Source organism: Arvicanthis niloticus, chromosome 9 (assembly GCF_011762505.2).
Source record: "Arvicanthis niloticus isolate mArvNil1 chromosome 9, mArvNil1.pat.X, whole genome shotgun sequence".
In the NCBI taxonomy this organism is placed as follows: Eukaryota; Metazoa; Chordata; class Mammalia; order Rodentia; family Muridae; genus Arvicanthis; species Arvicanthis niloticus.
This window is the reverse complement of record NC_047666.1, coordinates 23,252,937-23,263,279: the sequence shown is the minus strand read 5'-3', so window position 1 is coordinate 23,263,279 and position 10,343 is coordinate 23,252,937. Positions and strand designations below refer to the sequence as shown.

The following is a 10,343-nucleotide window of genomic DNA, read 5'->3' as shown; positions in this document are numbered from 1 at the left end:
CTTCTTATAGAACCCTGGGACCACCAGCCCAGGGATGGCACCACCCACAATGGTCTGGGCCCTGCCCCTTTGATCAGTAATTGAGAAAATGCCTTACAGCTGGATCGCATAGAGACATTTCTTCAACTGAGGTTTCTTGCTCTGTGACAACTCCAGATTGTGTCAAGTTGATACACAAAACTAGCCAGTACAGGGGAAAAGTTCTTATGTATCTATTACTGAACATATAACTTGGTTTCATAAAAATTCAGAACGTTTTCTTCCCCACAACTTTAACTTTCATTGAGTTGCAGTAGTGACCACCTTATTGACCCAGAGAATACATGCTACTTATGTTTTTAGTGTAGCCAACACATATACACACTGAAACACATTTTTATAAATTTGGTTTATTCTTTATATCATAGGGCAATTACTTATGGTCTTTCCTTGAAATTATAAAAATGTAGATTATACTGACCTGGGAATCTGACTTCAGGTTAGTAAAGTGACATTACAAATCATTTGCTATAAGAAAAAACAAAACCAAAACGAAGGGCCACGTGGTTGAGAACATTCTACAAGGGGAATTTAGATTCCTGAAAGAATCCTGAATTAACTTTCACTCACCTTTTACAAAGGAACTTTGAAAACAGCAAACTGAGCCTCAGGCATCTGCTGCCCACTGGAGACAGTCTTCCCACCTGTTACAGAAGAGTGTGGTCTGCCCACTGGAGACAGTCTTCCCACCTGTTACAGAGGAGTGTGGTCTGCCCACTGGAGACAGTCTTCCCACCTGTTACAGAGGAGTGTGGTCTGCCCACTGGAGACAGTCTTCCCACCTGTTACAGAGGAGTGTGGTCTGCCCACTGGAGACAGTCTTCCCACCTGTTACAGAAGAGTGTGGTCTGCCCACTGGAGACAGTCTTCCCACCTGTTACAGAGGAGTGTGGTCTGCCCACTGGAGACAGTCTTCCCACCTGTTACAGAGGAGTGTGGTCTGCCCACTGGAGACAGTCTTCCCACCTGTTACAGAGGAGTGTGGTCTGCCCACTGGAGACAGTCTTCCCACCTGTTACAGAGGAGTGTGGTCAGCCATTTTGCTTGTTGCCCTTGTGTTCTTCAGTGACCAAAGGTGCCTTTAAGTTGGAGCCAAAACAGAATGACATTTCCCTTCTCTCAGCTTTGCCCTTTTGCCACTCAGTGCACACACCTCCTTCTAAAAACAACCTATACTTCTTTTTCCTTGCCTTGAAAATAGATATAAAGCACTAAAACAGTACAGCAATCTCCACCAATAAGCAATGCTTCAAACAAGAGACAGACATTACTTCTGTATCCTGGGTGAAACAGCCTGGCTTCAAATCCTAAGGTGACAGAGAGGACATAACAGCAGATGGGGCATTCTGTCACAAGAAGACAGGGTCTAAAAGGAGGGAGGGGCAACAAGAGATGGCACTGGGGACAGAGAAAAGACAAGCAGTATTTTCTCTCGTGTGAAATAGGTATATATGTGTATGTATATATATTATATATGTATGTATATAGAGAGTTAGCATACGAAACACAGGGCTTCATTATATTTTCTTGCATATAATCATGTTATAAACATTGCTTGTTAACTCTCCTGCTATTCTCCTGTGTCCTTTGCAGCTCTGACTGAATTCCTTCCCCTGAATTCTCTCTCTCTCTCTCTCTCTCTCTCTCTCTCTCTATATATATATATATATATATATATATATATGTATGTATATATATGACTATATAATATTTGTATGTATATACTTGTATACTTATATATAATACACATATATATGTATGTATATGCATGCACACATGTATTTGTATATGTGTGTGTGTGTGTATATATACACACTTTATACATATACATACATATATGCATACACATATATATGAATGAACACATAAGTTGACAATTCAGGGAAGAAAATCATAGCTGCAAAGGACACAGAGAATAGGGGGGAGTTAACAACTCAGACTGATCTTTCATGCAGTCTGTGTCTAAATAACAACCTGAGCACTGCGGGTCCCTGTGATCAAGAGGAGACCCAGTGCTCACAGCCGCACCCCATGGCGTCCTTCTGTTCTGGCCAGGGTTCCACAGACAAGAGCCCTGTCGGGACAGACCTGAGACCCCAGAATGCGATGAGCGCGTTGCAAAGAACTCTGGGAGGTGGAAGGGATCCATGGAGACCCACGGCTGCGGAGGCTGGCACAGAGCGCCTTACCATTCCGGGATGTGGTTTCTGTCCCTCTTTCTTCGGTGGGGCACAGCCAACTATGTCCAAGCCCCCACCTTGGTCACTTAGCTTGGTCACTTGTGTCCCAGGCTCGTGTGGGCGACTTGACACCTCCCCGCCCCCCAGCCCAGCTCCCGCACGCGGGCACGGCCACCAACTGTCAGAGCAACGACTTCAGGAACATTCGAATCGCTGCAGGTTCTACATCAACGGCACAGTGTTGCGTGTGTGTTGCAGAACTGCTTGATTTGTCAGCTGGCCTGTGGGACCACCGCGCCCTCTGTAGCTGGAGTCCGGTAGCGCCGGTATGGAAGGTAATGCTCAGGACAAGGAGAAAAAAATCCTCAACCCTGCTCCAGACACCTTCCTGTGTATTCTTTATGAAGTAGTATATCATGTAGATTTTATATCTTGTTCATGTATTTACTTTCACAGATTATCTTCTCTTTCTGTTCAAAAGCATGCATTTAGGACATTTTCCCCTCTGCCCTACCCAATTGATGGTTTTGCAACTGTGTTCGCAGGTACTAATGAGTCCTTTACTTCTCCTGACTCTGCTTTCAGAGTTTTCAGTAATCCCTTTATCTCCTGAATATCTATGCAATATGTGGGTGCATGTATACACACATTTTTGTTTGTTCTAGTTTTAAAAGCCTCAAGGAATTTCACTGATAACCTGTCCAATAGTGACACACCTCTGCCTGTTTGGGAGTTGGTTTTGTTTTGGTTGTGGTTTTGATCTTCTATTACAGAAAATGCTGCAACTGTGTGAACATCCTTATGACTGTAGAATTTATCTAAATTCAGAGACACGGATGTGCTTGTGACGGGATGAAGGAAGGACGTTAAGTGTTGAAGCTCTGAAGGGAAAGGCTCTGGCTGTGGGGAAGGTTTCCACAATGCAAGTGTCACGGTTCTGTCTGGCAAGAAATGCTTTCCCTAGTGGAAGTGTTAGAGCTCTACTCGGAGAGGTAACCCAGCAATCCGGAGTCAAGGATCACCACAAACTCAAAAGTTCACAACCAACTTCACGTAAGAGATTTATTGGTGTGTGTGTCGGGGGTTGGGGGAAGGTGTGACCTAGGGAGAAATAGCAGGGAACCGAGCAGAAGGAAAAGTACATATAGGGTTTCTTTTGGTGTGGGGGGTGTTCCAGAGTGGTGATTTCCAGGGTGAGGATTGATGGGATTGGGGCAAGCTCAGGGATTAGTGGGTTTCTGTGGCAAGATCAGGCATTGGTGGGGTTTTGTATTCAGGGATCAATAGGATTCTTAGCCCTGGTCTTGGACTTGGCGTCAAGTCAGAGTCGGTATTTTTCTGTTGGCCTTTTTACCCGACAATACATGCTAACATTTTAAACAATCCCAGCCAATTGCAAAAAATAGTATCAATACACCCATCCATCGGCAGCCATTTGTACTGGCATCACGGAACAGGTGTCGTGACAGCTATGGACAGGATGGCATTTTGTTCTAGTAAACACCAAAGAGAAAAGAGCTACTCAAGTCCGAGACTTCTGCCACAGCACTCAGGGAGAGCCTCCTGTGCCTGCTAGGAAATCTCTGATTCACCTACAAGTGCAACCAAAGGACAGGACATCTGAGGTCAGAGTAGTGGACTGAATTGCAATAAAGACTGTGGGTAATTATGGCAGCCATTAATAAATCAGTTTTACACTGGTTTGTAAGTGTGTTCCTGCTTGTATGGAAGGGCATCGTGGGACTCATAAGCCCAGGAACCACACAGCTCTGAGGGGAGATGGTATCCCAGTGGAAGGGCATCCTGAGACACAGGCCCAGGAACCACACAGCTCTGAGAGGAAGGAAGCCTTCTCAGCAGAGGCATTGCCGCTCACAGGGGAGGTTATCCCTAGCTGAGCCGAGCAGCTCAGGAGCCTCAGCCCCGCTCCTTCTCTTTGCTTCTTTTCTTTTTGGCTTCTCCCAACAAGATCAACACCAGGCAGAAAAATCTCAGGAAAGAGATTTATTGGAGGGTCCACGGTATGAAGAGAGGAATCCAGGATGCATGCCCTCTCTGCTCCAGGGAGAATACAGCAGGGAACTGGACAAAGGGACAATGCTTATATAGGATTTCTGAGGGGCAGAGAGTCTCAGGACAGACATTTCCAGAGTAAAGATTGGTGAGATTTCAAGTTCTGAGCTTGGGAGATCTCAGGGATCGATGAGCTTTTTCTGTTCAGGGATTGGTGGGTTTCCTGCTCAGAGATTGGTGGGGTTTTGTGGGAAGCTCAGGGATTGGTGGCCTTTTTTTTTTTCATTCTCCTTTCCCAGCATTGGGCCCATGGGTTAGGGTGAGAAGTCCTTCCTCAATGCAGTCGGCTTTTGTCAAGGCACCATCTCTGTGAGGCTGCTGGGGGCAGGGTGAGGGGCTGGAGAGGAGGTGCTGCCACTGTGGACACCTCTAGTGTGACAGCTCCTGCGGTGGTGTTTCATGAAAAGCTATAGGCTGAGGTAAGAAAGGTGTTATCGCCACTGACAGCTCCTGAGGGGCAGCTCCCACTGAGGCGGGAAAGGCTATGTGCCACGGTGGACAGCTTTTGCAATGCCTGTGATGGCTGCAGGCTGAGATGCCACCATTTTGACAGGAGCTGCCATTTTGGACAGCTCCTGTAAGACATTTTATTGCAGTGGCCATTGGCTGTGGTGGGAAAGAGGGGCCTGCTGCCACTGCTTTGACAGCTTTTGTGGTGTGCTGCTCAGAGACTACAGTAATTTCTGGGCATACCTCAAATCCACTGTTAGGATATTCACAGCAATGTAGACCTGTGTAAGCTGACAGGAAATTCAGAAGTATTGAATGGATGAGTGAACAAACAATCACTAGTTAAATCTTTGAGGGGATGATCATATTTTAATCAATTTTAAACCAATATGTATTGACCATTTTGAAAATCCTCCCATAATGGAAAACAGGTCAATATTCCTTTTATTACTAATTGGAAAGGTGAAAGTTATGTTAACAGAGCAACGTTTGTTTCAATTGAAGAGATGATAAACAAATTAGGCACATTGAAATTGAAACTGACTGACAGAATAGTTTGTTGGCAATGTGCAGAGAGTGAGAGACTTTGGAAAACCTAATCCTAAATGGAATCTCTTCACTAAACTCTCCCCTCATGGCTCAGGGAGCAATTTGGCAGAGGAGGCAGAAAGATTGTAAGACCCTGATATGTGTGTGTGTGTGTGTGTGTGTGTGTGTGTGTGTGTGTGTGTGTGTGTGTGTTTAGAAGAGTAAAACAAAAGCACTTTGGAAATTATGAACAAGTATTTGCTTGTGACCCAAAGAACAAATAGTAGAAATGTCATTAAGTATTATAATATGCAAATATTGTCCAAATTTATCAGAAACTACAGTAGCCAAATTGGTTTTTGTTATGTAACAACGTTTTCTTGGGGAACTAATACACACACACACACACTCACACCTATTCACCCCAGATAGATAGATGATCCAAATATTAATGCTACCAAAGTCCAACTTGGTGAACAAATGAGTGTTATTGGTGTTACTTAAAGGAGTATGGGTGAAGGGGTTTCTTACAGGAGTGAAAATGATTCTAAGACAGCTGTATCGCCCAAGCTCACTCCAGCATGAGTGACAGCTCACAAAGCTAGGAACCTGAAACTTACTGCACAATGTAACCCCCCCCCATCTTTTTAAACACAAGGTCTCTTATACCCCCATCAGCCCTGAGCTTATTATGTAGCCAAGGATGTCCATGAACTTCTGATCCTCTTGCCTCCACTTCACCAACACTGGGATTATGAGCCTGTATCACCATGCCAAATATTGTGGGAGATGGAACTAAGGGACTTGTGTATGCTAGACAAGCACTCTATATATCTCTGGCACCCCTCTTTCTCTCATTTGTCCAGTCTATGGGTTCCTTGCATAACACTTACCACTGGACAAAAATCCATAGGAACTGTGGACTGTGGACTGACTGTGGACTGTGGACTGTGGACTGACTGTGGACTGTGGACTGTGGACTGTGGACTGTGGACTGACTGTGGACTGTGGACTGTGGACTGTGGACTGTGGACTGTGGACTGTGGACTGAAACCTCTATCACTGTGAGCTGAAGTAAGACCTTTCTCTTCAGTAGTAGCTCACCTTGCTGTTTTACACAACAGAACGCTCACTACCATACTTCCCTCTCCCTTCAGTCTTGTATATCACCCACCCTTACCTGATAATGTCATAGTTTCCCAGGTTCTCTTCAGCTGGGACTCCTGCTCACCCTTGCACAAGCCAGGAATCCCTGTCTGCCCTCCTCCTCCCAACCTCAGCTCCCTGAACAAAGGAATGGCACCAAAAGCCCAGTTCCACATTTCTGGCAGCCAAAGCAACCACCCTTCTGACATGGCCAGCCCACCCAAGAGCCAGCCTGGGGGCTTAGCTTTTGACCATAGTTGGGCACAGTCCCGGTTCCTGGCTGACAGGTCTTCACCCCTCAACTAAGGTCTATAAAATCTCCCTGCCTTAGCCAGGACAGACAACGTCTCTGCCCTGTTTTTGGGGACTGGTGAACCTGCCCAGGAGCAACACCAAATAAACCTGCATTTATTTGTTTCAATCCAGTGTGATCTGGCCTTTCGCAATGGCAGAAACCTATCCGGTTCATGTCTCACCTTCTCGTCCTTTGCATCCCCAGTGGGCTCACAGCACACTGGCCAATGCTGTGACCAGTTTGTCTTCAGAATGTATCACACGTCTCCCAACACCCTGAGTTCCCAGCAAAGGTCAAGACAGGCTTGTGCAGTGCTCTGGTACACAGAGCTCACAGCTCTCGAAGGTTTGTTTCCTTCTGCTGCCTCTCAGCCTTACACCCCGACATCCTTAAACAGCAGGAGCCGAGTTTTCCTTCCTTGATGTCTCTCAAGTGCCCAGACAGACTTGGATATGATGGATACTTACTAAATTAATGAGGGTATCTGGCCTTGATGCCTTTTGCTTCCATCTCCTATTGCATTGTAGAAGGCATGAGTTGGGATCCAGCCGAGCCGAGTTGCCTCCTACTTCCCTTGGTGACAGCAGAAGGCTGTGTGTGGTGACTGCTGGGTTTGTGTTTATGCGCAGACCTCTGATAAGTGTCTCACTCATAGCTATTGTGGAGAAAAAGGCTTGGGGATCCCAGGGTTCCTCCTGCCATGCTGTGGGTAGTCGGCTGGGAACGCTCTGGGTTCCTCCAGCTGGAAGTTGGGCCCGGCTGTTCATTAACTAAAAGCCTCTCTCTGGCTCCTCACTGTTCCTCATAGTGGCGCAGCCCCAACACACGAGGAAGCCCTTGGGTTTCTAAAACTGGTTTATTCACATGGCGGATCGTGGATGGGTCTGGATGCATATCCCCTCAAACCCAGGATCGACCTGAGTTAAAAGGGGAGGGGAGAAGGGGGGAGGGGCTGGGGAGGAATGTTTAATCGGCTCCACCTCTGGCCTTCAGGTACCTCATTAGTATGTAAATCTCTCTAGGGCCTGTTTGTGCCCTCCACCTGTGTACATGACTGAAGGGTGGAGGTGGAATGGAGATTAGACCTCGTGTTAGGCCCAACAAGCTACCTCAAGTCTTCTGTGATGATCTCAGTGTCTAAGCTGTTTGTTTAAGTCAAACTCTCCTCAGGAGCCACTTTGCCTTATGGTCCCCAGGTCACAGATGTCCCTAGTGCCTGCTCCATCACTCTGCTTCCTTCGTGTTACTGTCCCCGGCTGGATTTGTTCACTGACTTCATCTGAGTTGTCACTGCATTATTTTCTCTTCTCTGATATCCTGAGGAGCAGTCTGTGACACACACGTCTGTGCTGACCACTGGCATGGCTGGAGCAGGGTTAAATGCTATCTCCTTCCTCTTCCCCCACCCCTCTCAGAGCTGTCTAGTCTCAGTCTCCCACCACGAGAGTGAATGAAGAATTCAACTGAACTTGGCCACCAACTCGAATTCAACCAAGACTGTCCTTGTGTTTGCTGTGTCAGCCATAGAAATGCCCATCATCTGCAAGTTACCAGCCGTCATAAAGGGTGGCACAGAAGAGGACTTCCCCTTACATAAAGCATTTAAATGTGAGAGCCTGCAGTTTCATCTCCCTCCCATGACTGACCCCTCACTCATCTGCTTTTGTCCATGCTTCTCACCTTTGCTGACAGCACGGAACTTGACAGTGTCAGTGTATTAACCAGGGCTCTCATACACACACTTGTCCTCGCTACTCAAAGACATGGGGACCCAAGGTGGTGGTGTCACAAATAAGGAAGTATGAGACTTAGTTCTGTCTGTGCCCACGTGGCCCACCTGGTAGACAAGAGTTGACAGGGGAGCAGGGTGTTGTATGTGTTGGTGTGTGTTTTGACTGCCCGATCTCCCTTCAGAAGGCAGCCAGTCTCGGGCTTCATGCTGGTGTGTGGCTGAGCCCAGATCCCTCTTCTCTTCGTCCTATACTGAGTGGTATAAGAACAAGGTTAGCCTCCCTTGTAGCTACACTGTCTCCAGAGGACTGTGGACCACCTGTGCTCCTTGTAGCTCAGCACAGTAAGGCCTGTCTCCAAGCTGTTCATACTTGGGTGAGCAGAGTAAACACAAGATTGCAGAGCTGGCACGAGGAAACGAGCTCTAAGCCCCCATGACAAGAGCGCTATGCGACTGGCAAAGGGAATGGGTAGCCATGAGTTTGCTAAAACAGAACCTAAGATGCCCAGGAGCTGGGAGGGGTTTCCTGGCCATGAGATCACTGATCTTCAGAAGGCTGTGTGGGTTCAGTGTGCTCACCACCTTCCTGTTCCACAGAGGAGGAGAAGGTGAGCTCGGGTTCCTCAGCTCATTTCCCAGGTGGCGGGGGAGGACGCTTTGTTCTCCACTGCTGGGACTCTATAAGGTGAAGGCAGTCTCTTGAATCATAGAACATCTCCCTCCCATTTCTTCCCCCTTCCAGAGACAATCCCTCTCACCTGGGACCCATGGGTCCTCCCAGGCACCAGATTGTCACACTTGAGTTTCTGGTCACACCCTACTCTCAAGCAGTTTCTGACACAGTGAGAAGGTCGTCAGTCTTTCTTGGTTCTTGAGCTGACTCGAGGGTTGAAGCTGGTTAGCAGGATCCCTGGGTGCAGCATTCCACAGGCACCCACAGCACACTTCCTCCTGGCACCGAGCACCCCCAGTGTCTCCAGTGATTACCTCATCCTCTCTGAGACGACGTTGCTCCCTGCTGAGAAACAATACACTGAGAAGCTGTACGAGCAAAGATCCACCTTGTTATTGGGAGTGGAAGAGAGGGACCACTCATGGTCTCTATGATCCGCTTTGAAGTTCAGCAGCATGGCCTCATGTTTCCTCAAGGGTGTGAAGGTCCAATAAGTCTATCCTTAGCCTTCCCAGTGCTGGGATGACAAGATGCAACCATGTCAGCTTAGCTATGCCTCTTGACAGCTGGTGTTTGCTGAATGTGCCCATTGATAGAAGAATGTGGACCTTCCTCTCTCCAGGCACCAGGATGGAAGGGATGAGCGGTTCAGGCTGTGCCTCTTCTCACTCTGGCATCTCTGGAACCCTGCATGCAGAGGCCCCATTTCCCCGGGGCCTCATTCAGACATTTGGAAACTTTCTGTACATCTCAGTCACTCTGCTCTATTTCCTTAGACTCTGGAAAAACAGACAAATGGCGGAAAATATGGAAACACTGTTGCCACTGGGAGAAGAAAGGACAAGGTGCATCTTCATGGAGCCGGCATCCTTAAGGTGGGTCTTCATTGTGTCTGTGGCCGACCTAATATCTCCAGAGCACCACAGAGCTGCTCAGGGAGAAGCCACAATCGCGAGCACTGTGTGGGAGCAGGGCGGACACTGCCTCTGTCGAACAATACATAGGAGAGTGATGGCAGGAGCTGCTGCTCTCCTGAATTTTTTTCTTTCTCTCTCTTCTGACATTATAACTGTTCCAATTCTCTACTTACATTTTGAGTTTTCATATTTTCTCTCATACGATACATCCCAAGCTCAGCCTCCCTCCCTCCACTCATCCCGTTCTCCATCACCACCTCCCCTTTCCCCTACATCCGTTGTTCCTTTTCTCTTCAGAGAAGAGCAGGTG

The 10,343-nt window shown here is 47.4% G+C and overlaps 1 long non-coding RNA gene across 1 annotated transcript; it reads left to right on the top strand.

The window, feature by feature from the left end:
- The first annotated feature begins 1,953 nt into the window (after positions 1-1,953).
- On the top strand, positions 1,954-3,889 carry LOC143443622 (uncharacterized). The gene is made up of 3 exons (XR_013112757.1): positions 1,954-2,554; positions 3,048-3,272; positions 3,717-3,889. It is a non-coding gene; the product is annotated as an uncharacterized LOC143443622 (long non-coding RNA).
- The last annotated feature ends 6,454 nt before the right edge of the window (positions 3,890-10,343 follow it).